Source organism: Triturus cristatus, chromosome 12, assembly GCF_964204655.1.
Source record: "Triturus cristatus chromosome 12, aTriCri1.1, whole genome shotgun sequence".
NCBI classification, from domain to species: Eukaryota; Metazoa; Chordata; class Amphibia; order Caudata; family Salamandridae; genus Triturus; species Triturus cristatus.
The window spans coordinates 660983636-661005052 of NC_140595.1; the positions used below are offsets into that span (position 1 = coordinate 660983636).

Genomic DNA, 21417 nt, shown 5'->3' on the forward strand with positions numbered 1-21417 from the left:
AAGTGAACTTCGAGCAGTAATTGTTGTTTTTTAAACTGCAAAGAAATTAAAAATGAATGTGGGATTGGAGGCACACTCTGAGCAGAAAAGCACCATAAGCTGCTATGGTGCAACTCAAGATGGTGAATAGAACCTTTAATATGATGATGCTCTTCTTTTGCTAGTTTTTTCGAGTCACCTTTTATTGTAAGTAGCTGATACAGCATTTTTTGCAGCTCTTCAGTTTATGGTTATCATGTGAGAACACTGTTTTCATCATATTTATTATTCTACAAATGTATTTTTAAATGCACTGATGTGGTGTTTGCATGAAATGCAAGATGGCACATCATGGAATGTTTAAACTGAGCATCGCGGAGGATATGTGATATTTGGCACCCAGAGGAGTAGGTCACGTAGATCCTATAAGAAGTAAAGACTCTCTAGCAAGGGCCGTCCATACTCTGAGTTTAAACTTTACTTTTTGTGAAATGGTTTATGAAAAACAACACGGCTGCTCCAGGTGAGGCTCGAACTCACAACCTCAGCATGGCTCAGTGCAAGTACTGCTGTATAAGTACCGCGCGCTAATCGATTGCGCCACTGGAGCTCTCTCTTTTCACATTTCCCCAGGTGAGCCATCTACAGCTGACCAAGTAGATGACAGACACTGCTCCATCATTCACTGTGCAAGATCGACTCACATGCTAGCATGTTATCATGACTATTAAAAATACAGTCCAAACGGAATAGATTCTATAATTGTCCTATAACATATGCTCTGTCAATTCAAAACCCCATAGAATTATATCTTGACAGTTCTGACAAAGTCTAGGGGAATCTTATGAATATTTGTAATTAGCACATAGTAAGAATTTCCCAAAAATGAAATGTAGGTCCCTGATTGGGGGAAGACGTGGAATGTGAGATCTTGCCTCAGCTGTTTTTTTCTTTTTTAGGTACAGTATATTGACACTTCAGTACCTTTTGTGAAGCAAGGTTTCAGATGGGGCTGTAGGGCAGACGAGGTGGCCGAGTGGTTAAGGCGATGGACTGCTAATCCATTGTGCTCTGCACGCGTGGGTTCGAATCCCACCTTCGTCGGAAAGCCATCAGAGGCTCTTTTGATGGCCAGCATTTCTTGTAGTATAATTACACTCTCTTTCAAGACAGAGCCAGGATCCGCTAGATGGGATCATCTGACTGTTCCATTTTAACAAATATGTCAAATAAAGTGAAGTATTTTGTGCGTAATAGAAATTAGATATTTCATGGAGTTTCCAGAAGATTGCCTTTCACTCACTCCTGGCTTATTAACCAGTTTGGATAAATAGATTGATAAGAAAGCAGCTCTTACTCCTAAAGTTTAGGCCGTCTCAAATGAATGACTGTTAACATATGTCTGCCCCACAGAGACAGATCACTTCTAATAAGTGGGTTCTCTATATGTCACTGATTGCAGACATACTAACTAGAGCTATCGGTATGGTCTTGAATGCGAAAACTCTTATTTTCTCATATGAAAATGTAGTTTTTCATACTTCCAAAAAAAGTGCCTTAAGCATGGTCTTCAATGTGTGCGCGCACGTGGACATTCATATGCAACTACGTTTCCATACAGAGTCTCAAAATCATAGATATATTCATACCTCAGTAAGAATACATGTTGCAATTTACATCCTGTGTGCCGACTGGCCTTGTAGCTCAGTGGCAGAGCACTGGTCTTGTAAACCAGGGGTCATGAGTTCAAGCCTCATCAGGGCCTTTTTACATGAGTCTTTCTGTATGTTGTTTTCAAGTCATTCTTCCCTGGAGTCACACCTTGCTTTAGGATTGCTTATTGCCAAGCTTCCCTTTCCTGCTTTCATATTATCAAGAAAATATCATGAAGATCATTGAATTATAAATTATTGCCTCACCCCTTCCGATCGCCTGACGAACGCCATTCTCACCCTGCCGGGCAAGCCCTGCCGGGCAAAGCCAAATAAGCCATGCATATTTACAGTTCCTTTGAAAGGCAGAGCGAGGACTAGGACCTCTGTTCCGACTGAATCTGCATCCACAGAAAGGATGTTATAAGGCCCTACAAATTTCACCAAGGAGATGTGAAAGTCTTCCTCCATAAAATACTTTTTTTCCCAGATACCCCGGCTCTTAGGCAAATGAGGTTACTCCTCAAAACCCCACCCCCACTCACCATAAATATCCTTCTCTCCTGCTGTCCATTCAAATGATACAAGGTATCTTGTACATAGAGAGAAAGGGAGAATAGGCAGACTTGCTTCAAAGATTTGGTGACTTTGGATGGGTGGGATGAATGAAGAAGTGAACCTGGTTTCTGGGAAAGGAGTATCGAGATGAAGATGAGGAAAAGTGAACATGGACCACATTCATAGGTTAGAGAAATACATTTAATAGGTTGAATGGTTTTGAAAAGTGAACTTCGAGCAGTAATTGTTGTTTTTTAAACTGCAAAGAAATTAAAAATGAATGTGGGATTGGAGGCACACTCTGAGCAGAAAAGCACCATAAGCTGCTATGGTGCAACTCAAGATGGTGAATAGAACCTTTAATATGATGATGCTCTTCTTTTGCTAGTTTTTTCGAGTCACCTTTTATTGTAAGTAGCTGATACAGCATTTTTTGCAGCTCTTCAGTTTATGGTTATCATGTGAGAACACTGTTTTCATCATATTTATTATTCTACAAATGTATTTTTAAATGCACTGATGTGGTGTTTGCATGAAATGCAAGATGGCACATCATGGAATGTTTAAACTGAGCATCGCGGAGGATATGTGATATTTGGCACCCAGAGGAGTAGGACACGTAGATCCTATAAGAAGTAAAGACTCTCTAGCAAGGGCCGTCCATACTCTGAGTTTAAACTTTACTTTTTGTGAAATGGTTTATGAAAAACAACACGGCTGCTCCAGGTGAGGCTTGAACTCACAACCTCGGCATGGCTCAGTGCAAGTACTGCTGTATAAGTACCGGGCGCTAACCGATTGCACCACTGGAGCTCTCTCTTTTCACATCTCCCCAGGTGAGCCATCTACAGCTGACCAAGTAGATGACAGACACTGCTCCATCATTCACTGTGCAAGATCGACTCACATGCTAGCATGTTATCATGACTATTAAAAATACAGTCCAAACGGAATAGATTCTATAATTGTCCTATAACATATGCTCTGTCAATTCAAAACCCCATAGAATTATATCTTGACAGTTCTGACAAAGTCTAGGGGAATCTTATGAATATTTGTAATTAGCACATAGTAAGAATTTCCCAAAAATGAAATGTAGGTCCCTGATTGGGGGAAGACGTGGAATGTGAGATCTTGCCTCAGCTGTTTTTTTCTTTTTTAGGTACAGTATATTGACACTTCAGTACCTTTTGTGAAGCAAGGTTTCAGATGGGGCTGTAGGGCAGACGAGGTGGCCGAGTGGTTAAGGCGATGGACTGCTAATCCATTGTGCTCTGCACGCGTGGGTTCGAATCCCACCTTTGTCGGAAAGCCATCAGAGTCTCTTTTGATGGCCAGCATTTCTTGAAGTATAATTACACTCTCTTTCAAGACAGAGCCAGGATCCGCTAGATGGGATCATCTGACTGTTCCATTTTAACAAATATGTCAAATAAAGTGAAGTATTTTGTGCGTAATAGAAATTAGATCTTTCATGGAGTTTCCAGAGGATTGCCTTTCACTCACTCCTGGCTTATTAACCAGTTTGGATAAATAGATTGATAAGAAAGCAGCTCTTACTCCTAAAGTTTAGGCCGTCTCAAATGAATGACTGTTAACATATGTCTGCCCCACAGAGACAGATCACTTCTAATAAGTGGGTTCTCTATATGTCACTGATTGCAGACATACTAACTAGAGCTATCGGTATGGTCTTGAATGCGAAAACTCTTATTTTCTCATATGAAAATGTAGTTTTTCATACTTCCAAAAAAAGTGCCTTAAGCATGGTCTTCAATGTGTGCGCGCACGTGGACATTCATATGCAACTACGTTTCCATACAGAGTCTCAAAATCATAGATATATTCATACCTCAGTAAGAATACATGTTGCAATTTACATTCTGCGTGCAGACTGGCCTTGTAGCTCAGTGGCAGAGCACTGGTCTTGTAAACCAGGGGTCATGAGTTCAAGCCTCATCAGGGCCTTTTTACATGAGTCTTTCTGTATGTTGTTTTCAAGTCATTCTTCCCTGGAGTCACACCTTGCTTTAGGATTGCTTATTGCCAAGCTTCCCTTTCCTGCTTTCATATTATCAAGAAAATATCATGAAGATCATTGAATTATAAATTATTGCCTCACCCCTTCCGATCGCCTGACGAACGCCTGACAAACGCCATTCTCACCCTGGCGGGCAAGCCCTGCCGGGCAAAGCCAAATAAGCCATGCATATTTACAGTTCCTTTGAAAGGCAGAGCGAGGACTAGGACCTCTGTTCCGACTGAATCTGCATCCACAGAAAGGATGTTATAAGGCCCTACAAATTTCACCAAGGAGATGTGAAAGTCTTCCCCCATAAAATACTTTTTTTCCCAGATACCCCGGCTCTTAGGCAAATGAGGTTACTCCTCAAAACCCCACCCCCACTCACCATAAATATCCTTCTCTCCTGCTGTCCATTCAAATGATACAAGGTATCTTGTACATAGAGAGAAAGGGAGAATAGGCAGACTTGCTTCAAAGATTTGGTGACTTTGGATGGGTGGGATGAATGAAGAAGTGAACCTGGTTTCTGGGAAAGGAGTATCGAGATGAAGATGAGGAAAAGTGAACATGGACCACATTCATAGGTTAGAGAAATACATTTAATAGGTTGAATGGTTTTGAAAAGTGAACTTCGAGCAGTAATTGTTGTTTTTTAAACTGCAAAGAAATTAAAAATGAATGTGGGATTGGAGGCACACTCTGAGCAGAAAAGCACCATAAGCTGCTATGGTGCAACTCAAGATGGTGAATAGAACCTTTAATATGATGATGCTCTTCTTTTGCTAGTTTTTTCGAGTCACCTTTTATTGTAAGTAGCTGATACAGCATTTTTTGCAGCTCTTCAGTTTATGGTTATCATGTGAGAACACTGTTTTCATCATATTTATTATTCTACAAATGTATTTTTAAATGCACTGATGTGGTGTTTGCATGAAATGCAAGATGGCACATCATGGAATGTTTAAACTGAGCATCGCGGAGGATATGTGATATTTGGCACCCAGAGGAGTAGGACACGTAGATCCTATAAGAAGTAAAGACTCTCTAGCAAGGGCCGTCCATACTCTGAGTTTAAACTTTACTTTTTGTGAAATGGTTTATGAAAAACAACACGGCTGCTCCAGGTGAGGCTCGAACTCACAACTTCGGCATGGCTCAGTGCAAGTACTGCTGTATAAGTACCGCGCGCTAACCGATTGCGCCACTGGAGCTCTCTCTTTTCACATCTCCCCAGGTGAGCCATCTACAGCTGACCAAGTAGATGACAGACACTGCTCCATCATTCACTGTGCAAGATCGACTCACATGCTAGCATGTTATCATGACTATTAAAAATACAGTCCAAACGGAATAGATTCTATAATTGTCCTATAACATATGCTCTGTCAATTCAAAACCCCATAGAATTATATCTTGACAGTTCTGACAAAGTCTAGGGGAATCTTATGAATATTTGTAATTAGCACATAGTAAGAATTTCCCAAAAATGAAATGTAGGTCCCTGATTGGGGGAAGACATGGAATGTGAGATCTTGCCTCAGCTGTTTTTTTCTTTTTTAGGTACAGTATATTGACACTTCAGTACCTTTTGTGAAGCAAGGGTTCAGATGGGGCTGTAGGGCAGACGAGGTGACCGAGTGGTTAAGGCGATGGACTGCTAATCCATTGTGCTCTGCACGCGTGGGTTCGAATCCCACCTTCGTCGGAAAGCCATCAGAGTCTCTTTTGATGGCCAGCATTTCTTGTAGTATAATTACACTCTCTTTCAAGACAGAGCCAGGATCCGCTAGATGGGATCATCTGACTGTTCCATTTTAACAAATATGTCAAATAAAGTGAAGTATTTTGTGCGTAATAGAAATTAGATCTTTCATGGAGTTTCCAGAGGATTGCCTTTCACTCACTCCTGGCTTATTAACCAGTTTGGATAAATAGATTGATAAGAAAGCAGCTCTTACTCCTAAAGTTTAGGCCGTCTCAAATGAATGACTGTTAACATATGTCTGCCCCACAGAGACAGATCACTTCTAATAAGTGGGTTCTCTATATGTCACTGATTGCAGACATACTAACTAGAGCTATCGGTATGGTCTTGAATGCGAAAACTCTTATTTTCTCATATGAAAATGTAGTTTTTCATACTTCCAAAAAAAGTGCCTTAAGCATGGTCTTCAATGTGTGCGCGCACGTGGACATTCATATGCAACTACGTTTCCATACAGAGTCTCAAAATCATAGATATATTCATACCTCAGTAAGAATACATGTTGCAATTTACATTCTGCGTGCAGACTGGCCTTGTAGCTCAGTGGCAGAGCACTGGTCTTGTAAACCAGGGGTCATGAGTTCAAGCCTCATCAGGGCCTTTTTACATGAGTCTTTCTGTATGTTGTTTTCAAGTCATTCTTCCCTGGAGTCACACCTTGCTTTAGGATTGCTTATTGCCAAGCTTCCCTTTCCTGCTTTCATATTATCAAGAAAATATCATGAAGATCATTGAATTATAAATTATTGCCTCACCCCTTCCGATCGCCTGACGAACGCCTGACAAACGCCATTCTCACCCTGGCGGGCAAGCCCTGCCGGGCAAAGCCAAATAAGCCATGCATATTTACAGTTCCTTTGAAAGGCAGAGCGAGGACTAGGACCTCTGTTCCGACTGAATCTGCATCCACAGAAAGGATGTTATAAGGCCCTACAAATTTCACCAAGGAGATGTGAAAGTCTTCCCCCATAAAATACTTTTTTTCCCAGATACCCCGGCTCTTAGGCAAATGAGGTTACTCCTCAAAACCCCACCCCCACTCACCATAAATATCCTTCTCTCCTGCTGTCCATTCAAATGATACAAGGTATCTTGTACATAGAGAGAAAGGGAGAATAGGCAGACTTGCTTCAAAGATTTGGTGACTTTGGATGGGTGGGATGAATGAAGAAGTGAACCTGGTTTCTGGGAAAGGAGTATCGAGATGAAGATGAGGAAAAGTGAACATGGACCACATTCATAGGTTAGAGAAATACATTTAATAGGTTGAATGGTTTTGAAAAGTGAACTTCGAGCAGTAATTGTTGTTTTTTAAACTGCAAAGAAATTAAAAATGAATGTGGGATTGGAGGCACACTCTGAGCAGAAAAGCACCATAAGCTGCTATGGTGCAACTCAAGATGGTGAATAGAACCTTTAATATGATGATGCTCTTCTTTTGCTAGTTTTTTCGAGTCACCTTTTATTGTAAGTAGCTGATACAGCATTTTTTGCAGCTCTTCAGTTTATGGTTATCATGTGAGAACACTGTTTTCATCATATTTATTATTCTACAAATGTATTTTTAAATGCACTGATGTGGTGTTTGCATGAAATGCAAGATGGCACATCATGGAATGTTTAAACTGAGCATCGCGGAGGATATGTGATATTTGGCACCCAGAGGAGTAGGTCACGTAGATCCTATAAGAAGTAAAGACTCTCTAGCAAGGGCCGTCCATACTCTGAGTTTAAACTTTACTTTTTGTGAAATGGTTTATGAAAAACAACACGGCTGCTCCAGGTGAGGCTCGAACTCACAACCTCAGCATGGCTCAGTGCAAGTACTGCTGTATAAGTACCGCGCGCTAATCGATTGCGCCACTGGAGCTCTCTCTTTTCACATTTCCCCAGGTGAGCCATCTACAGCTGACCAAGTAGATGACAGACACTGCTCCATCATTCACTGTGCAAGATCGACTCACATGCTAGCATGTTATCATGACTATTAAAAATACAGTCCAAACGGAATAGATTCTATAATTGTCCTATAACATATGCTCTGTCAATTCAAAACCCCATAGAATTATATCTTGACAGTTCTGACAAAGTCTAGGGGAATCTTATGAATATTTGTAATTAGCACATAGTAAGAATTTCCCAAAAATGAAATGTAGGTCCCTGATTGGGGGAAGACGTGGAATGTGAGATCTTGCCTCAGCTGTTTTTTTCTTTTTTAGGTACAGTATATTGACACTTCAGTACCTTTTGTGAAGCAAGGTTTCAGATGGGGCTGTAGGGCAGACGAGGTGGCCGAGTGGTTAAGGCGATGGACTGCTAATCCATTGTGCTCTGCACGCGTGGGTTCGAATCCCACCTTCGTCGGAAAGCCATCAGAGGCTCTTTTGATGGCCAGCATTTCTTGTAGTATAATTACACTCTCTTTCAAGACAGAGCCAGGATCCGCTAGATGGGATCATCTGACTGTTCCATTTTAACAAATATGTCAAATAAAGTGAAGTATTTTGTGCGTAATAGAAATTAGATATTTCATGGAGTTTCCAGAGGATTGCCTTTCACTCACTCCTGGCTTATTAACCAGTTTGGATAAATAGATTGATAAGAAAGCAGCTCTTACTCCTAAAGTTTAGGCCGTCTCAAATGAATGACTGTTAACATATGTCTGCCCCACAGAGACAGATCACTTCTAATAAGTGGGTTCTCTATATGTCACTGATTGCAGACATACTAACTAGAGCTATCGGTATGGTCTTGAATGCGAAAACTCTTATTTTCTCATATGAAAATGTAGTTTTTCATACTTCCAAAAAAAGTGCCTTAAGCATGGTCTTCAATGTGTGCGCGCACGTGGACATTCATATGCAACTACGTTTCCATACAGAGTCTCAAAATCATAGATATATTCATACCTCAGTAAGAATACATGTTGCAATTTACATCCTGTGTGCCGACTGGCCTTGTAGCTCAGTGGCAGAGCACTGGTCTTGTAAACCAGGGGTCATGAGTTCAAGCCTCATCAGGGCCTTTTTACATGAGTCTTTCTGTATGTTGTTTTCAAGTCATTCTTCCCTGGAGTCACACCTTGCTTTAGGATTGCTTATTGCCAAGCTTCCCTTTCCTGCTTTCATATTATCAAGAAAATATCATGAAGATCATTGAATTATAAATTATTGCCTCACCCCTTCCGATCGCCTGACGAACGCCATTCTCACCCTGCCGGGCAAAGCCAAATAAGCCATGCATATTTACAGTTCCTTTGAAAGGCAGAGCGAGGACTAGGACCTCTGTTCCGACTGAATCTGCATCCACAGAAAGGATGTTATAAGGCCCTACAAATTTCACCAAGGAGATGTGAAAGTCTTCCTCCATAAAATACTTTTTTTCCCAGATACCCCGGCTCTTAGGCAAATGAGGTTACTCCTCAAAACCCCACCCCCACTCACCATAAATATCCTTCTCTCCTGCTGTCCATTCAAATGATACAAGGTATCTTGTACATAGAGAGAAAGGGAGAATAGGCAGACTTGCTTCAAAGATTTGGTGACTTTGGATGGGTGGGATGAATGAAGAAGTGAACCTGGTTTCTGGGAAAGGAGTATCGAGATGAAGATGAGGAAAAGTGAACATGGACCACATTCATAGGTTAGAGAAATACATTTAATAGGTTGAATGGTTTTGAAAAGTGAACTTCGAGCAGTAATTGTTGTTTTTTAAACTGCAAAGAAATTAAAAATGAATGTGGGATTGGAGGCACACTCTGAGCAGAAAAGCACCATAAGCTGCTATGGTGCAACTCAAGATGGTGAATAGAACCTTTAATATGATGATGCTCTTCTTTTGCTAGTTTTTTCGAGTCACCTTTTATTGTAAGTAGCTGATACAGCATTTTTTGCAGCTCTTCAGTTTATGGTTATCATGTGAGAACACTGTTTTCATCATATTTATTATTCTACAAATGTATTTTTAAATGCACTGATGTGGTGTTTGCATGAAATGCAAGATGGCACATCATGGAATGTTTAAACTGAGCATCGCGGAGGATATGTGATATTTGGCACCCAGAGGAGTAGGACACGTAGATCCTATAAGAAGTAAAGACTCTCTAGCAAGGGCCGTCCATACTCTGAGTTTAAACTTTACTTTTTGTGAAATGGTTTATGAAAAACAACACGGCTGCTCCAGGTGAGGCTTGAACTCACAACCTCGGCATGGCTCAGTGCTAGTACTGCTGTATAAGTACCGGGCGCTAACCGATTGCACCACTGGAGCTCTCTCTTTTCACATCTCCCCAGGTGAGCCATCTACAGCTGACCAAGTAGATGACAGACACTGCTCCATCATTCACTGTGCAAGATCGACTCACATGCTAGCATGTTATCATGACTATTAAAAATACAGTCCAAACGGAATAGATTCTATAATTGTCCTATAACATATGCTCTGTCAATTCAAAACCCCATAGAATTATATCTTGACAGTTCTGACAAAGTCTAGGGGAATCTTATGAATATTTGTAATTAGCACATAGTAAGAATTTCCCAAAAATGAAATGTAGGTCCCTGATTGGGGGAAGACGTGGAATGTGAGATCTTGCCTCAGCTGTTTTTTTCTTTTTTAGGTACAGTATATTGACACTTCAGTACCTTTTGTGAAGCAAGGTTTCAGATGGGGCTGTAGGGCAGACGAGGTGGCCGAGTGGTTAAGGCGATGGACTGCTAATCCATTGTGCTCTGCACGCATGGGTTCGAATCCCACCTTTGTCGGAAAGCCATCAGAGTCTCTTTTGATGGCCAGCATTTCTTGAAGTATAATTACACTCTCTTTCAAGACAGAGCCAGGATCCGCTAGATGGGATCATCTGACTGTTCCATTTTAACAAATATGTCAAATAAAGTGAAGTATTTTGTGCGTAATAGAAATTAGATCTTTCATGGAGTTTCCAGAGGATTGCCTTTCACTCACTCCTGGCTTATTAACCAGTTTGGATAAATAGATTGATAAGAAAGCAGCTCTTACTCCTAAAGTTTAGGCCGTCTCAAATGAATGACTGTTAACATATGTCTGCCCCACAGAGACAGATCACTTCTAATAAGTGGGTTCTCTATATGTCACTGATTGCAGACATACTAACTAGAGCTATCGGTATGGTCTTGAATGCGAAAACTCTTATTTTCTCATATGAAAATATAGTTTTTCATACTTCCAAAAAAAGTGCCTTAAGCATGGTCTTCAATGTGTGCGCGCACGTGGACATTCATATGCAACTACGTTTCCATACAGAGTCTCAAAATCATAGATATATTCATACCTCAGTAAGAATACATGTTGCAATTTACATTCTGCCTGCAGACTGGCCTTGTAGCTCAGTGGCAGAGCACTGGTCTTGTAAACCAGGGGTCATGAGTTCAAGCCTCATCAGGGCCTTTTTACATGAGTCTTTCTGTATGTTGTTTTCAAGTCATTCTTCCCTGGAGTCACACCTTGCTTTAGGATTGCTTATTGCCAAGCTTCCCTTTCCTGCTTTCATATTATCAAGAAAATATCATGAAGATCATTGAATTATAAATTATTGCCTCACCCCTTCCGATCGCCTGACGAACGCCTGACAAACGCCATTCTCACCCTGGCGGGCAAGCCCTGCCGGGCAAAGCCAAATAAGCCATGCATATTTACAGTTCCTTTGAAAGGCAGAGCGAGGACTAGGACCTCTGTTCCGACTGAATCTGCATCCACAGAAAGGATGTTATAAGGCCCTACAAATTTCACCAAGGAGATGTGAAAGTCTTCCCCCATAAAATACTTTTTTTCCCAGATACCCCGGCTCTTAGGCAAATGAGGTTACTCCTCAAAACCCCACCCCCACTCACCATAAATATCCTTCTCTCCTGCTGTCCATTCAAATGATACAAGGTATCTTGTACATAGAGAGAAAGGGAGAATAGGCAGACTTGCTTCAAAGATTTGGTGACTTTGGATGGGTGGGATGAATGAAGAAGTGAACCTGGTTTCTGGGAAAGGAGTATCGAGATGAAGATGAGGAAAAGTGAACATGGACCACATTCATAGGTTAGAGAAATACATTTAATAGGTTGAATGGTTTTGAAAAGTGAACTTCGAGCAGTAATTGTTGTTTTTTAAACTGCAAAGAAATTAAAAATGAATGTGGGATTGGAGGCACACTCTGAGCAGAAAAGCACCATAAGCTGCTATGGTGCAACTCAAGATGGTGAATAGAACCTTTAATATGATGATGCTCTTCTTTTGCTAGTTTTTTCGAGTCACCTTTTATTGTAAGTAGCTGATACAGCATTTTTTGCAGCTCTTCAGTTTATGGTTATCATGTGAGAACACTGTTTTCATCATATTTATTATTCTACAAATGTATTTTTAAATGCACTGATGTGGTGTTTGCATGAAATGCAAGATGGCACATCATGGAATGTTTAAACTGAGCATCGCGGAGGATATGTGATATTTGGCACCCAGAGGAGTAGGACACGTAGATCCTATAAGAAGTAAAGACTCTCTAGCAAGGGCCGTCCATACTCTGAGTTTAAACTTTACTTTTTGTGAAATGGTTTATGAAAAACAACACGGCTGCTCCAGGTGAGGCTCGAACTCACAACTTCGGCATGGCTCAGTGCAAGTACTGCTGTATAAGTACCGCGCGCTAACCGATTGCGCCACTGGAGCTCTCTCTTTTCACATCTCCCCAGGTGAGCCATCTACAGCTGACCAAGTAGATGACAGACACTGCTCCATCATTCACTGTGCAAGATCGACTCACATGCTAGCATGTTATCATGACTATTAAAAATACAGTCCAAACGGAATAGATTCTATAATTGTCCTATAACATATGCTCTGTCAATTCAAAACCCCATAGAATTATATCTTGACAGTTCTGACAAAGTCTAGGGGAATCTTATGAATATTTGTAATTAGCACATAGTAAGAATTTCCCAAAAATGAAATGTAGGTCCCTGATTGGGGGAAGACATGGAATGTGAGATCTTGCCTCAGCTGTTTTTTTCTTTTTTAGGTACAGTATATTGACACTTCAGTACCTTTTGTGAAGCAAGGGTTCAGATGGGGCTGTAGGGCAGACGAGGTGACCGAGTGGTTAAGGCGATGGACTGCTAATCCATTGTGCTCTGCACGCGTGGGTTCGAATCCCACCTTCGTCGGAAAGCCATCAGAGTCTCTTTTGATGGCCAGCATTTCTTGTAGTATAATTACACTCTCTTTCAAGACAGAGCCAGGATCCGCTAGATGGGATCATCTGACTGTTCCATTTTAACAAATATGTCAAATAAAGTGAAGTATTTTGTGCGTAATAGAAATTAGATCTTTCATGGAGTTTCCAGAGGATTGCCTTTCACTCACTCCTGGCTTATTAACCAGTTTGGATAAATAGATTGATAAGAAAGCAGCTCTTACTCCTAAAGTTTAGGCCGTCTCAAATGAATGACTGTTAACATATGTCTGCCCCACAGAGACAGATCACTTCTAATAAGTGGGTTCTCTATATGTCACTGATTGCAGACATACTAACTAGAGCTATCGGTATGGTCTTGAATGCGAAAACTCTTATTTTCTCATATGAAAATGTAGTTTTTCATACTTCCAAAAAAAGTGCCTTAAGCATGGTCTTCAATGTGTGCGCGCACGTGGACATTCATATGCAACTACGTTTCCATACAGAGTCTCAAAATCATAGATCTATTCATACCTCAGTAAGAATACATGTTGCAATTTACATCCTGTGTGCCGACTGGCCTTGTAGCTCAGTGGCAGAGCACTGGTCTTGTAAACCAGGGGTCATGAGTTCAAGCCTCATCAGGGCCTTTTTACATGAGTCTTTCTGTATGTTGTTTTCAAGTCATTCTTCCCTGGAGTCACACCTTGCTTTAGGATTGCTTATTGTCAAGCTTCCCTTTCCTGCTTTCATATTATCAAGAAAATATAATGAAGATCATTGAATTATAAATTATTGCCTCACCCCTTCCGATCGCCTGACGAACGCCTGACAAACGCCATTCTCACCCTGCCGGGCAAGCCCTGCCGGGCAAAGCCAAATAAGCCATGCATATTTACAGTTCCTTTGAAAGGCAGAGCAAGGACTAGGACCTCTGTTCCGACTGAATCTGCATCCACAGAAAGGATGTTATAAGGCCCTACAAATTTCACCAAGGAGATGTGAAAGTCTTCCCCCATAAAATACTTTTTTTCCCAGATACCCCGGCTCTTAGGCAAATGAGGTTACTCCTCAAAACCCCACCCCCACTCACCATAAATATCCTTCTCTCCTGCTGTCCATTCAAATGATACAAGGTATCTTGTACATAGAGAGAAAGGGAGAATAGGCAGACTTGCTTCAAAGATTTGGTGACTTTGGATGGGTGGGTTGAATGAAGAAGTGAACCTGGTTTCTGGGAAAGGAGTATCGAGATGAAGATGAGGAAAAGTGAACATGGACCACATTCATAGGTTAGAGAAATACATTTAATAGGTTGAATGGTTTTGAAAAGTGAACTTCGAGCAGTAATTGTTGTTTTTTAAACTGCAAAGAAATTAAAAATGAATGTGGGATTGGAGGCACACTCTGAGCAGAAAAGCACCATAAGCTGCTATGGTGCAACTCAAGATGGTGAATAGAACCTTTAATATGATGATGCTCTTCTTTTGCTAGTTTTTTCGAGTCACCTTTTATTGTAAGTAGCTGATACAGCATTTTTTGCAGCTCTTCAGTTTATGGTTATCATGTGAGAACACTGTTTTCATCATATTTATTATTCTACAAATGTATTTTTAAATGCACTGATGTGGTGTTTGCATGAAATGCAAGATGGCACATCATGGAATGTTTACACTGAGCATCGCGGAGGATATGTGATATTTGGCACCCAGAGGAGTAGGACACGTAGATCCTATAAGAAGTAAAGACTCTCTAGCAAGGGCCGTCCATACTCTGAGTTTAAACTTTACTTTTTGTGAAATGGTTTATGAAAAACAACACGGCTGCTCCAGGTGAGGCTCGAACTCACAACCTCGGCATGGCTCAGTGCAAGTACTGCTGTATAAGTACCGCGCGCTAACCGATTGCGCCACTGGAGCTCTCTCTTTTCACATCTCCCCAGGTGAGCCATCTACAGCTGACCAAGTAGATGACAGACACTGCTCCATCATTCACTGTGCAAGATCGACTCACATGCTAGCATGTTATCATGACTATTAAAAATACAGTCCAAACGGAATAGATTCTATAATTGTCCTATAACATATGCTCTGTCTATTCAAAACCCCATAGAATTATATCTTGACAGTTCTGACAAAGTCTAGGGGAATCTTATGAATATTTGTAATTAGCACATAGTAAGAATTTCCCAAAAATGAAATGTAGGTCCCTGATGGGGGAAGACGTGGAATGTGAGATCTTGCCTCAGCTGTTTTTTTCTTTTTTAGGTACAGTATATTGACACTTCAGTACCTTTTGTTAAGCAAGGTTTCAGATGGGGCTGTGGGGCAGACGAGGTGGCCGAGTGGTTAAGGCGATGGACTGCTAATCCATTGTGCTCTGCACGCGTGGGTTCGAATCCCACCTTCGTCGGAAAGCCATCAGAGTCTCTTTTGATGGCCAGCATTTCTTGTAGTATAATTACACTCTCTTTCAAGACAGAGCCAGGATCCGCTAGATGGGATCATCTGACTGTTCCATTTTAACAAATATGTCAAATAAAGTGAAGTATTTTGTGCGTAATAGAAATTAGATCTTTCATGGAGTTTCCAGAGGATTGCCTTTCACTCACTCCTGGCTTATTAACCAGTTTGGATAAATAGATTGATAAGAAAGCAGCTCTTACTCCTAAAGTTTAGGCCGTCTCAAATGAATGACTGTTAACATATGTCTGCCCCACAGAGACAGATCACTTCTAATAAGTGGGTTCTCTATATGTCACTGATTGCAGACATACTAACTAGAGCTATCGGTATGGTCTTGAATGCGAAAACTCTTATTTTCTCATATGAAAATGTAGTTTTTCATACTTCCAAAAAAAGTGCCTTAAGCATGGTCTTCAATGTGTGCGCGCACGTGGACATTCATATGCAACTACGTTTCCATACAGAGTCTCAAAATCATAGATCTATTCATACCTCAGTAAGAATACATGTTGCAATTTACATCCTGCGTGCAGACTGGCCTTGTAGCTCAGTGGCAGAGCACTGGTCTTGTAAACCAGGGGTCATGAGTTCAAGCCTCATCAGGGCCTTTTTACATGAGTCTTTCTGTATGTTGTTTTCAAGTCATTCTTCCCTGGAGTCACACCTTGCTTTAGGATTGCTTATTGCCAAGCTTCCCTTTCCTGCTTTCATATTATCAAGAAAATATCATGAAGATCATTGAATTATAAATTATTGCCTCACCCCTTCCGATCGCCTGACGAACGCCTGACAAACGCCATTCTCACCCTGGCGGGCAAGCCCTGCCGGGCAAAGCCAAATAAGCCATGCATATTTACAGTTCCTTTGAAAGGCAGAGCGAGGACTAGGACCTCTGTTCCGACTGAATCTGCATCCACAGAAAGGATGTTATAAGGCCCTACAAATTTCACCAAGGAGATGTGAAAGTCTTCCCCCATAAAATACTTTTTTTCCCAGATACCCCGGCTCTTAGGCAAATGAGGTTACTCCTCAAAACCCCACCCCCACTCACCATAAATATCCTTCTCTCCTGCTGTCCATTCAAATGATACAAGGTATCTTGTACATAGAGAGAAAGGGAGAATAGGCAGACTTGCTTCAAAGATTTGGTGACTTTGGATGGGTGGGTTGAATGAAGAAGTGAACCTGGTTTCTGGGAAAGGAGTATCGAGATGAAGATGAGGAAAAGTGAACATGGACCACATTCATAGGTTAGAGAAATACATTTAATAGGTTGAATGGTTTTGAAAAGTGAACTTCGAGCAGTAATTGTTGTGTTTTAAACTGCAAAGAAATTAAAAATGAATGTGGGATTGGAGGCACACTCTGAGCAGAAAAGCACCATAAGCTGCTATGGTGCAACTCAAGATGGTGAATAGAACCTTTAATATGATGATGCTCTTCTTTTGCTAGTTTTTTCGAGTCACCTTTTATTGTAAGTAGCTGATACAGCATTTTTTGCAGCTCTTCAGTTTATGGTTATCATGTGAGAACACTGTTTTCATCATATTTATTATTCTACAAATGTATTTTTAAATGCACTGATGTGGTGTTTGCATGAAATGCAAGATGGCACATCATGGAATGTTTAAACTGAGCATCGCGGAGGATATGTGATATTTGGCACCCAGAGGAGTAGGACACGTAGATCCTATAAGAAGTAAAGACTCTCTAGCAAGGGCCGTCCATACTCTGAGTTTAAACTTTACTTTTTGTGAAATGGTTTATGAAAAACAACACGGCTGCTCCAGGTGAGGCTTGAACTCACAACCTCGGCATGGCTCAGTGCAAGTACTGCTGTATAAGTACCGCGCGCTAACCGATTGCGCCACTGGAGCTCTCTCTTTTCACATCTCCCCAGGTGAGCCATCTACAGCTGACCAAGTAGATGACAGACACTGCTCCATCATTCACTGTGCAAGATCGACTCACATGCTAGCATGTTATCATGACTATTAAAAATACAGTCCAAACGGAATAGATTCTATAATTGTCCTATAACATATGCTCTGTCAATTCAAAACCCCATAGAATTATATCTTGACAGTTCTGACAAAGTCTAGGGGAATCTTATGAATATTTGTAATTAGCACATAGTAAGAATTTCCCAAAAATGAAATGTAGGTCCCTGATTGGGGGAAGACGTGGAATGTGAGATCTTGCCTCAGCTGTTTTTTTCTTTTTTAGGTACAGTATATTGACACTTCAGTACCTTTTGTGAAGCAAGGTTTCAGATGGGGCTGTAGGGCAGACGAGGTGGCCGAGTGGTTAAGGCGATGGACTGCTAATCCATTGTGCTCTGCACGCGTGGGTTCGAATCCCACCTTCGTCGGAAAGCCATCAGAGTCTCTTTTGATGGCCAGCATTTCTTGTAGTATAATTACACTCTCTTTCAAGACAGAGCCAGGATCCGCTAGATGGGATCATCTGACTGTTCCATTTTAACAAATATGTCAAATAAAGTGAAGTATTTTGTGCGTAATAGAAATTAGATCTTTCATGGAGTTTCCAGAGGATTGCCTTTCACTCACTCCTGGCTTATTAACCAGTTCGGATAAATAGATTGATAAGAAAGCAGCTCTTACTCCTAAAGTTTAGGCCGTCTCAAATGAATGACTGTTAACATATGTCTGCCCCACAGAGACAGATCACTTCTAATAAGTGGGTTCTCTATATGTCACTGATTGCAGACATACTAACTAGAGCTATCGGTATGGTCTTGAATGCGAAAACTCTTATTTTCTCATATGAAAATGTAGTTTTTCATACTTCCAAAAAAAGTGCCTTAAGCATGGTCTTCAATGTGTGCGCGCACGTGGACATTCATATGCAACTACGTTTCCATACAGAGTCTCAAAATCATAGATATATTCATACCTCAGTAAGAATACATGTTGCAATTTACATCCTGCGTACAGACTGGCCTTGTAGCTCAGTGGCAGAGCACTGGTCTTGTAAACCAGGGGTCATGAGTTCAAGCCTCATCAGGGCCTTTTTACATGAGTCTTTCTGTATGTTGTTTTCAAGTCATTCTTCCCTGGAGTCACACCTTGCTTTAGGATTGCTTATTGCCAAGCTTCCCTTTCCTGCTTTCATATTATCAAGAAAATATCATGAAGATCATTGAATTATAAATTATTGCCTCACCCCTTCCGATCGCCTGACGAATGCCTGACAAACGCCATTCTCACCCTGGCGGGCAAGCCCTGCCGGGCAAAGCCAAATAAGCCATGCATATTTACAGTTCCTTTGAAAGGCAGAGCGAGGACTAGGACCTCTGTTCCGACTGAATCTGCATCCACAGAAAGGATGTTATAAGGCCCTACAAATTTCACCAAGGAGATGTGAAAGTCTTCCCCCATAAAATACTTTTTTTCCCAGATACCCCGGCTCTTAGGCAAATGAGGTTACTCCTCAAAACCCCACCCCCACTCACCATAAATATCCTTCTCTCCTGCTGTCCATTCAAATGATACAAGGTATCTTGTACATAGAGAGAAAGGGAGAATAGGCAGACTTGCTTCAAAGATTTGGTGACTTTGGATGGGTGGGTTGAATGAAGAAGTGAACCTGGTTTCTGGGAAAGGAGTATCGAGATGAAGATGAGGAAAAGTGAACATGGACCACATTCATAGGTTAGAGAAATACATTTAATAGGTTGAATGGTTTTGAAAAGTGAACTTCGAGCAGTAATTGTTGTTTTTTAAACTGCAAAGAAATTAAAAATGAATGTGGGATTGGAGGCACACTCTGAGCAGAAAAGCACCATAAGCTGCTATGGTGCAACTCAAGATGGTGAATAGAACCTTTAATATGATGATGCTCTTCTTTTGCTAGTTTTTTCGAGTCACCTTTTATTGTAAGTAGCTGATACAGCATTTTTTGCAGCTCTTCAGTTTATGGTTATCATGTGAGAACACTGTTTTCATCATATTTATTATTCTACAAATGTATTTTTAAATGCACTGATGTGGTGTTTGCATGAAATGCAAGATGGCACATCATGGAATGTTTAAACTGAGCATCGCGGAGGATATGTGATATTTGGCACCCAGAGGAGTAGGACACGTAGATCCTATAAGAAGTAAAGACTCTCTAGCAAGGGCCGTCCATACTCTGAGTTTAAACTTTACTTTTTGTGAAATGGTTTATGAAAAACAACACGGCTGCTCCAGGTGAGGCTCGAACTCACAACCTCAGCATGGCTCAGTGCAAGTACTGCTGTATAAGTACCGCGCGCTAACCGATTGCGCCACTGGAGCTCTCTCTTTTCACATCTCCCCAGGTGAGCCATCTACAGCTGACCAAGTAGATGACAGACACTGCTCCATCATTCACTGTGCAAAATCGACTCACATGCTAGCATGTTATCATGACTATTAAAAATACAGTCCAAACGGAATAGATTCTATAATTGTCCTATAACATATGCTCTGTCAATTCAAAACCCCATAGAATTATATCTTGACAGTTCTGACAAAGTCTAGGGGAATCTTATGAATATTTGTAATTAGCACATAGTAAGAATTTCCCAAAAATGAAATGTAGGTCCCTGATTGGGGGAAGACGTGGAATGTGAGATCTTGCCTCAGCTGTTTTTTTCTTTTTTAGGTACAGTATATTGACACTTCAGTACCTTTTGTGAAGCAAGGTTTCAGATGGGGCTGTAGGGCAGACGAGGTGGCCGAGTGGTTAAGGCGATGGACTGCTAATCCATTGTGCTCTGCACGCGTGGGTTCGAATCCCACCTTCGTCGGAAAGCCATCAGAGTCTCTTTTGATGGCCAGCATTTCTTGTAGTATAATTACACTCTCTTTCAAGACAGAGCCAGGATCCGCTAGATGGGATCATCTGACTGTTCCATTTTAACAAATATGTCAAATAAAGTGAAGTATTTTGTGCGTAATAGAAATTAGATCTTTCATGGAGTTTCCAGAGGATTGCCTTTCACTCACTCCTGGCTTATTAACCAGTTTGGATAAATAGATTGATAAGAAAGCAGCTCTTACTCTTAAAGTTTAGGCCGTCTCAAATGAATGACTGTTAACATATGTCTGCCCCACAGAGACAGATCACTTCTAATAAGTGGGTTCTCTATATGTCACTGATTGCAGACATACTAACTAGAGCTATCGGTATGGTCTTGAATGCGAAAACTCTTATTTTCTCATATGAAAATGTAGTTTTTCATACTTCCAAAAAAAGTGCCTTAAGCATGGTCTTCAATGTGTGCGCGCACGTGGACATTCATATGCAACTACGTTTCCATACAGAGTCTCAAAATCATAGATATATTCATACCTCAGTAAGAATACATGTTGCAATTTACATCCTGTGTGCCGACTGGCCTTGTAGCTCAGTGGCAGAGCACTGGTCTTGTAAACCAGGGGTCATGAGTTCAAGCCTCATCAGGGCCTTTTTACATGAGTCTTTCTGTATGTTGTTTTCAAGTCATTCTTCCCTGGAGTCACACCTTGCTTTAGGATTGCTTATTGTCAAGCTTCCCTTTCCTGCTTTCATATTATCAAGAAAATATAATGAAGATCATTGAATTATAAATTATTGCCTCACCACTTCCGATCGCCTGACGAACGCCTGACAAACGCCATTCTCACCCTGCCGGGCAAGCCCTGCCGGGCAAAGCCAAATAAGCCATGCATATTTACAGTTCCTTTGAAAGGCAGAGCGAGGACTAGGACCTCTGTTCCGACTGAATCTGCATCCACAGAAAGGAT

At 41.1% G+C, this 21417-nt stretch overlaps 20 non-coding genes across 20 annotated transcripts; 15 read left to right on the forward strand and 5 right to left on the reverse strand.

The window, feature by feature from the left end:
- The first annotated feature begins 1001 nt into the window (after positions 1-1001).
- TRNAS-GCU (transfer RNA serine (anticodon GCU)) lies at positions 1002-1083 on the forward strand. The gene has a single exon. It is a non-coding gene; the product is annotated as a tRNA-Ser (tRNA).
- Positions 1084-1672: 589 nt separating this feature from the next.
- TRNAT-UGU (transfer RNA threonine (anticodon UGU)) lies at positions 1673-1744 on the forward strand. The gene has a single exon. It is a non-coding gene; the product is annotated as a tRNA-Thr (tRNA).
- A 1670-nt stretch (positions 1745-3414) lies between these two features.
- Positions 3415-3496, forward strand: TRNAS-GCU (transfer RNA serine (anticodon GCU)). The gene has a single exon. It is a non-coding gene; the product is annotated as a tRNA-Ser (tRNA).
- Positions 3497-4085: 589 nt separating this feature from the next.
- On the forward strand, positions 4086-4157 carry TRNAT-UGU (transfer RNA threonine (anticodon UGU)). Its single transcript has one exon. It is a non-coding gene; the product is annotated as a tRNA-Thr (tRNA).
- Positions 4158-5331: 1174 nt separating this feature from the next.
- On the reverse strand, positions 5332-5426 carry TRNAI-UAU (transfer RNA isoleucine (anticodon UAU)). Its single transcript has 2 exons — positions 5389-5426; positions 5332-5367 (listed from the first exon to the last, which is right to left on the reverse strand). It is a non-coding gene; the product is annotated as a tRNA-Ile (tRNA).
- Positions 5427-6509: 1083 nt separating this feature from the next.
- Positions 6510-6581, forward strand: TRNAT-UGU (transfer RNA threonine (anticodon UGU)). The gene has a single exon. It is a non-coding gene; the product is annotated as a tRNA-Thr (tRNA).
- A 1681-nt stretch (positions 6582-8262) lies between these two features.
- On the forward strand, positions 8263-8344 carry TRNAS-GCU (transfer RNA serine (anticodon GCU)). The gene has a single exon. It is a non-coding gene; the product is annotated as a tRNA-Ser (tRNA).
- Positions 8345-8933: 589 nt separating this feature from the next.
- On the forward strand, positions 8934-9005 carry TRNAT-UGU (transfer RNA threonine (anticodon UGU)). Its single transcript has one exon. It is a non-coding gene; the product is annotated as a tRNA-Thr (tRNA).
- A 2327-nt stretch (positions 9006-11332) lies between these two features.
- On the forward strand, positions 11333-11404 carry TRNAT-UGU (transfer RNA threonine (anticodon UGU)). Its single transcript has one exon. It is a non-coding gene; the product is annotated as a tRNA-Thr (tRNA).
- A 1174-nt stretch (positions 11405-12578) lies between these two features.
- On the reverse strand, positions 12579-12673 carry TRNAI-UAU (transfer RNA isoleucine (anticodon UAU)). The gene is made up of 2 exons: positions 12636-12673; positions 12579-12614 (listed from the first exon to the last, which is right to left on the reverse strand). It is a non-coding gene; the product is annotated as a tRNA-Ile (tRNA).
- Positions 12674-13756: 1083 nt separating this feature from the next.
- On the forward strand, positions 13757-13828 carry TRNAT-UGU (transfer RNA threonine (anticodon UGU)). Its single transcript has one exon. It is a non-coding gene; the product is annotated as a tRNA-Thr (tRNA).
- Positions 13829-15002: 1174 nt separating this feature from the next.
- On the reverse strand, positions 15003-15097 carry TRNAI-UAU (transfer RNA isoleucine (anticodon UAU)). The gene is made up of 2 exons: positions 15060-15097; positions 15003-15038 (listed from the first exon to the last, which is right to left on the reverse strand). It is a non-coding gene; the product is annotated as a tRNA-Ile (tRNA).
- A 411-nt stretch (positions 15098-15508) lies between these two features.
- Positions 15509-15590, forward strand: TRNAS-GCU (transfer RNA serine (anticodon GCU)). Its single transcript has one exon. It is a non-coding gene; the product is annotated as a tRNA-Ser (tRNA).
- Positions 15591-16179: 589 nt separating this feature from the next.
- On the forward strand, positions 16180-16251 carry TRNAT-UGU (transfer RNA threonine (anticodon UGU)). The gene has a single exon. It is a non-coding gene; the product is annotated as a tRNA-Thr (tRNA).
- Positions 16252-17425: 1174 nt separating this feature from the next.
- TRNAI-UAU (transfer RNA isoleucine (anticodon UAU)) lies at positions 17426-17520 on the reverse strand. The gene is made up of 2 exons: positions 17483-17520; positions 17426-17461 (listed from the first exon to the last, which is right to left on the reverse strand). It is a non-coding gene; the product is annotated as a tRNA-Ile (tRNA).
- A 412-nt stretch (positions 17521-17932) lies between these two features.
- TRNAS-GCU (transfer RNA serine (anticodon GCU)) lies at positions 17933-18014 on the forward strand. The gene has a single exon. It is a non-coding gene; the product is annotated as a tRNA-Ser (tRNA).
- A 589-nt stretch (positions 18015-18603) lies between these two features.
- On the forward strand, positions 18604-18675 carry TRNAT-UGU (transfer RNA threonine (anticodon UGU)). The gene has a single exon. It is a non-coding gene; the product is annotated as a tRNA-Thr (tRNA).
- Positions 18676-19849: 1174 nt separating this feature from the next.
- Positions 19850-19944, reverse strand: TRNAI-UAU (transfer RNA isoleucine (anticodon UAU)). The gene is made up of 2 exons: positions 19907-19944; positions 19850-19885 (listed from the first exon to the last, which is right to left on the reverse strand). It is a non-coding gene; the product is annotated as a tRNA-Ile (tRNA).
- Positions 19945-20356: 412 nt separating this feature from the next.
- Positions 20357-20438, forward strand: TRNAS-GCU (transfer RNA serine (anticodon GCU)). Its single transcript has one exon. It is a non-coding gene; the product is annotated as a tRNA-Ser (tRNA).
- Positions 20439-21027: 589 nt separating this feature from the next.
- Positions 21028-21099, forward strand: TRNAT-UGU (transfer RNA threonine (anticodon UGU)). Its single transcript has one exon. It is a non-coding gene; the product is annotated as a tRNA-Thr (tRNA).
- Positions 21100-21417: the final 318 nt, after the last annotated feature.